This window comes from Gekko japonicus, unplaced genomic scaffold (assembly GCF_001447785.1).
Source record: "Gekko japonicus isolate JY-2015 unplaced genomic scaffold, Gekko_japonicus_V1.1 scaffold459, whole genome shotgun sequence".
In the NCBI taxonomy this organism is placed as follows: Eukaryota; Metazoa; Chordata; class Lepidosauria; order Squamata; family Gekkonidae; genus Gekko; species Gekko japonicus.
In genome coordinates, this window is record NW_015173137.1 from 219094 (window position 1) to 226371 (window position 7278).

The 7278-nt window shown below is 47.4% G+C and overlaps 1 protein-coding gene across 1 annotated transcript in view; it reads right to left on the minus strand.

The window, feature by feature from the left end:
* MARCH9 (membrane associated ring-CH-type finger 9) overlaps positions 1–7278 on the minus strand; it is a 47135-nt gene that overhangs the window by 39321 nt on the left and 536 nt on the right. The gene's annotated exons all lie outside the window — the stretch shown is intronic.

Sequence of the window (7278 nt, forward strand, 5' to 3'; positions counted from 1 at the left end):
TCTTTCCCTTGCCACTTGTACAGTCTTTCAAGCATTGCACCGGCACAGATATTTTGGTCATCATATCTCAGAAAGGACATCACAGAGCTGGAAAAAGGCTGAAAAGCCTGGGACTTTTCAGTTTAGAAAAGAGACGATTAAGGGGGACATGACAGAGGTTTATAACATTAGGCATAGGGTGGAGAAAGTGGATAGAGTTTTTTCCTCTCTCTCTTATACCATGAACTCAGGGACACCCAATGGGTGGGGTTGCCAAACTCCAGGTGGGACATGGAGAGTACCTGGAATGACAACTGATCTCCAGGTCCCCTGGAGAAAATGGTTGCTTTAGAGGGTGGACTCTACGGCATTATACCCTGATAAGGCCCCTGCCTTCCCTAAAACCTGCCTTTTCTAAACTCCACCCCTAAATCTTCAGGAATTTCCCAACCCGGACCTGGCAACCATACCAATGCGCAGTAGGTTTAGGATAGACAAAAAGGAATTACTTCGTTATTCAACCAGTAACAAAATTGTGGAATTTGCTGCCAGTGGATGTAGTGATTGCCAAGACTGTACATGACTTGGAAAGCGGGTTAGACAGATTCATGGAGGTGAGGGTCATTGATGGCTATTAGTCATGGGCACCAAAGGGAGCCTTCATATTCAGAGGCAGCAAAACTTCGGAATACCAGTGCTTGGAGGCAGCATCAGGGGAAGGCCTCAGCCTCCAGGCCCTCTTTGTTGGCCTACCAGAGCATCCAATTGGCTGCTGTGTAAAACAGGATGCTGGACTAGATGGACCACTGGTTGGATCTTACAAAATGCAACACCAGCTCTCTCTCTCCACTCTCTCAGGTATTCTCTAAAAGCTGGAAACAATCCTGCTTCACAGGATTCCAGCAGCCTAGAATCAGCTAAGGAAATCCTGGCTCCCATGCCTGTCCCAGAAACAGAACATGTGAGAAATCGAAGGGAAAGAATACTTAAATAAATAAACCCAGAGAGCACTGGGCCTTTGATATTCCTTAACATTTCTCCAGCCGTGTGTCAAGACACCCCAAGGATCACCATGAACCTTCAGAAGGTCAGCGAGGACCTCTCTTTTTGTGGCAAAGACCCTGAATGAGAACACTGAAAACACAATCCTAAAACAGACAGCTACAAACCAACAACAGATATGTTTGTGTATGAAGGTAGTGATATTCACGATATCTGGGGAGTTTCCTCAGGGTCAATTTCAGCTGTCAAACTTAGTAACTCGGAAACAACATTACTAAAAGTACATATTCCTGAGTGTAAGGAATTTTGGGAGAGAAAAGAACAGGTCTGAGTTTGGCCACAGGAGGTGGGCAGGGAAGGGTTAACTAAGATATACCAAATGCTAATATTACTAGTAATAATAATAATAATACTGTTTAGATGCTGTGTTAAGAAAGATGGGGAGGGGAACGGCCATGGCTCAGTGGTAAAGCATCTGCTTGGCACGCAAAAGGTCTAAGGTTCGATCCCTGGCATCTCCAGTTAAGGAATGTGGCAGAAGGTGATGTGAAAGACCTCTGCCTGAGACCCTGGAGAGCTGCTGCCAGTCTGAGTAGACAATACTGACTCTGATGGACCAAAGGTCTGATTTAGTATAAGGCAGCTTCAAATGTCCATCTGGTACGGAAGCATTTAATTAATAAATAAAATAATAAACAAAAGAGCCTAAACAGTACCATCCTAAGCAGAATTATGCCCATCCAAGGCCACTAACTTTAGTGGGGACTTAGAAAGGTGTAACTTGGTTTAGGATGGCACTGTAAATCAGCCAGAGACTGCCTTAACAACACGGGAAAGTAATTAATCTAGTTTCTAGTCCATTCTACTTGGCTAGGTTCCCGGCATTTTCAGGCCATGGCTTTGAGCTTTGGAGCAAGGAAGGTATTTGTTCAGAAGCGTCAACTTCCACAAGCAAGTTTTAATCCCCCTGAAGAAAGGTCTGGCCTGGCCTGCCATTGGCGGTTCCGAATGCACCCCTCCTCCTGCCCCACCCATGAAGCCAGCAACTTGTTCTCATTTCTGGCTATTTTCCCTGAACAAATCACAGCCAACCCTACAGAGTTCACATCAGGCCTTTTCCTCTTTGATTTCTCCTCATTATTAAACAGAGAGGGCAATTTCACCCATTAAAAAGTCAAGACAAGTCACTGGCTCATGGCAGCCCCGTGAAGTTCCACCTCATGGGGTTTTCAAGGCAAGACAGGAGCAGAGGCGGTTTTGCCATTGCCTTCTTCCGCACGGTGCCCCCAGTCTTCTTTGGTGGTCTCCCTTCCAAGAAATGACCCTGGCTTAGCTTCCAAGCTCTGATGAGATCAGGCTACTCTGAGCTATCGGGACTCCTGCAATTTCACACACTCCTCGAGGGCAAATCCAGATTTGCCACAGAGTGTGGTATTCAATCACAGCTCCCTAACAAGCATATCGGTACACTATATGTGCTTGCAAAACATCTGTTCCCGGCATTCACATTTTGTATTATCGGGTGTGAACCAGCCCATGAGGCAAGAGAAGGCAGTTTAAATGCCTGTGCACACTTAATTAGGAGTAAACACAGCTGAACACAGTGGGGCTTGAACACCTGACGATACCTTATACCCAGTGCTCCCTCTAAGCCGTGGAGTCTTGTGAGCAAAAATTCTACTTTGGGAGCTACTGGCATGAAAGTTGTGAGCGAGCGATTTGGCTGCTGCATAAACTAGTTTGCTCCGGAGCCATCCTCCCTGAGCTAAGACAAAAGTGTGTGAGCCGGAGGCTAAAAAACTGTGAGCTAGCTCACATTAACTCAGCTTAGAGGGAACACTGCTTATACCATATCAGAGCACTGTACTATCAGGGTCAGTATTGTCTACTCAGTCCGGCAGCATCTCTCCAGGGTCTTTCATCCCACCGACTACCTGGTCCCTTTTAACTAGAGATGGCGGGGACTGAACCTGGGACCTTCCACTTCCCAAGCAAATGTTCTACCACTGAGCCACGCCCCCTCTCCAAAGAAGAGGGCTTCCATCCTGTGTGTGAACACATGAAGCTGCCTTGGTCTATCAAGGTCAGTACTGTCTGCTCAAGCTGGCAGCAGCTCTCCACTGTCTCAGATGGAGGTCTTCCACATCACCTACCACCTGATTCTTTGAACTGGAGTTCCCGGGGATTCAACTTGAGACTTTTGGCATGCAAAACAAAGTCTCTTCCACTGAGCTACAGTCCATCCTCATACTTACTGCTCAGTAAACCTACCCAGGATCTGGCTGCGACAGAGCAGAATAGGCAACGGACAGATGTGATCTATGGGATCCAATCTACCATGGAATCTCCTGCATAGGCCCTGCTAAAATGAACGTGATCTCTCCTGAAGCGCATGCACAATTCCTTCAGCTCAAGGAAGCTGGCACAACAGAACTTCCTGGTGGATTTTGCTCCATATTAATTAGTGACAGAGAGGAGAGGTACCATTTGGTGGCTCTCAGCTTCAGGCATTAAAATGCCTTGGGCTGGCCCAATATAATTACATCACATCACTCAAGTTCTGGGAACTAAGCATTTGTGAATCCTGGCTCAAGCTACACTACAGAGATGCCAGCCAGGGCATGGCAGATCAACTGCTGGCAGGCATGAAATACATATGCTTAACAAATGCACATCCAAGTTGATGCATGGCCATGTGGAAGTACAAGCACATGGGCACACACATGTGGACACCACCCAATGCCAAGGGACGGTACCAATACAGAAGCAAATAAATCTATCCATGTGAGCATCCTTGACCTGGATGGCCCAGGCTAGCCTGTTCTCCTAAGATCTGTGAAGCTAAGCAGGGTCAGCCCCAATCAGTATTTGGATGGGAGACCACCAAGGAAGTCCATGGTTGCTATGCAGAGGCAGGAAATGGAAAACCACCTCTGTCCATCTCTTGACTTGAAAACCTTAAAGGGTCGCCATAAGTTGGCTGCCACTTGATAGCACGTTCAACACCACATGGACACATCTACACTCTCCTTCCACACCCAAGTTAGTTTTATTTTAATACAAGGGAATCAGGGCACGCACATTCATATGTACATTGAAGACGGGAATTTGACTGCATGGACATACATAAACACACATGCATCTTCATTGACGAGAAGCACATGGACATGGGAATAAGTACAGTAAATATAAATATCTACATTTAGATGTGCCTACAAACATATATATGTCCACAACATCCAGAGGTAAAAATACTCCGATCTTTCCCCAATGCAAACAGACATGAATGTGCAGACAAAGGAAAATATATGCTCAACTTCACATACAGAACTTCACAAGTACCGTTTTTGAACCTGTGTATAAACAGACCTGTCCAAAAAGAAAATCTGGTATTCACACAGGCTCACACACAGTTCCACACACCAACAATGCACACAAAACAATGTGCCCAAATACACACATATGCATTTGTAAACACATACAGCCACAGAGCCATAAACCAACCACACCCTACAAAGGTGTAAACAAACCACACCCTGGCTTCTGTTCTTTCCAGCTAAACACATACAGCCACAGAGCCATAAACAAACCACACCCTGGCTTCTGTTCTATCCATCTATTCAGATGAAAATCAGTGGCACTCTCCATACAACAGACTCCCTCATCTCAATGTGGACCATGACATGTCACTGGCATGCAAAGTGCAGGATTCAGAAGCAACATTTCATCCATGCTTCAGTGTCCCAACTTCTCTCCCTCTCAGCTGCAAGAGTCAACACACCCTACTCATAAGGGAGACTCAACCACTTCTCTCCCGCCTGTACCACCAAACCCTTCTGGAGGACTCTCCCACTTCTGCTCAGACAAATGCACACATCTGTAGAGCAATACAGATTAGTAATGCCTTGACACAGTCGAAGCATCATGTTGTACTGATAGTCAGGGTGCACTGATTCCCCCCTCCCCCCCAAGTCCTGCTTGTGAAAGGCTGCTGGGATAGGTCGATACCAGATTAAGTAATCTGGAATTTTAAAAAAAGAATACAGTTCTGTCTGACTCCATAACCGTCTTCACCTTCTGCAAATAATCCTGTACAGTCCCCTTGTCCATGGACTTCTCAGGACCACTTCACAGGTATAGCCTCCATCTAGGAAAAAAAACGTTCCGTGCAATACTGGCCTCTTCAAAACGCCTTCACCTCCAGCTCTGGAAGCCTAACACCAACTCCCCAGACTACGAGCCCAACTTTTCCAAGTTGCGCCATCAAGACCAATTTGGAATACACCTTCTCTGTCCTAGATAATCTGCATGGGGAATTGACAATATTAAATACTGCGGTGGCTTGATCTCCAAGAACATGATTAATTACAAATTCCACCACAAAAGAAAACCCTAATCTCCACTCCTGTGTCTGTCTGTATTTAAGCGAGTCCCCAGGAGGGAAGGATGAAACAGCTCGGAGAAGGGACAGGGTCTTGCTTCTCATATCCTCAAACCCACAGGGATTTTCACAGTAAACAAAGCCCACCTTCCTTTCATCCTGCAAAATGCTCCTGGATATGTCAGCTCCCTACATTCCAGCTCCTCTAACTAGGGCACGGAGACCCTTAGGAAGACGTTCCCATTGCCAGCACTACAGTATCTCTTGCACAAGGGAAAAAACAGAACACACACACACACACACAAAATCTATCCCTTTGCAAACCAGTGCATTACTTATGCATTTCAGACCTCCAGCCGAGGCTACTGGGGACCATAGCCGAGATGCCTGACAGAGCTTGGGTTATTAAAAGGAAAACATGGCTTTGCAGAGAGAGATGACCACAGAGATCAATAGGTGGCATTTCTCCGAGCCAGCTAGACTACTCGGGGAGGTGTGGTCTTCTTCCCACTGACACAAAACTCCCAGGCCCTCTGCCAGGCTTTGCTTTTCAACGCCCTACTGCTTTCTGTCTACCGGAATCCCCGGCATTCTCCATCATATCCTGTTTCCAAACAGCTCCCTACAATTTGTCTTTTTTAGAATAACCTCCCCCCCCCTTTTCTCCGCCTTTACTCTCCCCCTTTACGCTATTCACGGGGTAAGAGTCCTTCTTTGTCTTCACAGTATAAAACCCCCATCACACCTCACTCCTAACAGCAGCTGGTTGGGAGGAGGAGGGACGGAGGGAGGAGGAATTCCTGGAGAGACCATCTCAGCAGGAGCGAGCATGGTACAATGCCAAGGTGGTACAATATCAAGGTACCTGCTCCAAGCCAGGGAGTACAAGCCTGCCCAGAGATGCGACCTTTTCTCAAGCGTCTCAAAGTAGTACAGGCCTCTGGGTCATGGAAGGCCCCATCTGTACCTCAAGAGTACTGCCCCTCCCTCAAATGCCCAAGGCAGTGCCCCTCTACAGGTGGCACACTCCCCTTATCCACCCATTTTTCATTCATCCTCCTCTTTGGACAAACCTAGCCCATCTTCACACCCCTTCCCCATGATCTAGTAAAAGAGTTTCCTTTGAAAAGGACAATGCAGGAGGGTGACTCTCTAAGACTGGGGAGGTGACAAGGAAGGGGAAAGCCCCTTCCCACATACCCGTTTCTCACAAACTACCCAGTGCTCACCAAGTCAGGACGATAATCACCTGGGCATACAATAGCTCCAAGGAGGATGTAATACCGCCAGAACACATAGCCCGTCAGACAATATGACCATAGCATCCAATGACACACTTACAAAATGTGGCCAGTGCTTGGCACATATTCCCCAGTTGGCATGGTACCTCCACACTTTCCCACCCTCCCTATCCACCTGGTCATGGTATCAAGTAAAGGAGGTACCACTTGACCCACAGAAACTCTTCTCCTTCTCTCTTTCTCTCCCCATTAACAGCGTTCAATGGCCTGGCACACACATTCAGCGACACCTGGTCACGATGCTCTCCAGCAACCAGAGATGTTAACAACAACAACAACAACAACAACATAGTCCTCCTACAGCTCCAGCAGAGAAGCAGGTAGCCTGGTCCACACCTTGGAAGCTCCCATCAGCCCAACACCCCTGCCACACCCCGGCTTCATTTTCTCTGGCACCTTGACCACAAGGAATCATACTCTTGCCGGGTGACAGATAGAGGACCAAGTCCACACCTGGACGCTGTGGCCAGTTGGCGAAGTCACCAAACTACACCCCGCCATGTGCCAGACTCTTGCTCTTCAATCCCCTGGCCTTTAACCGGGATTATTCCTAGTCCCTTGACTCCTTTCCGCCACCACAGACCTGGCCAAGGGGTCAGCTGCAGTCCGCTCTTC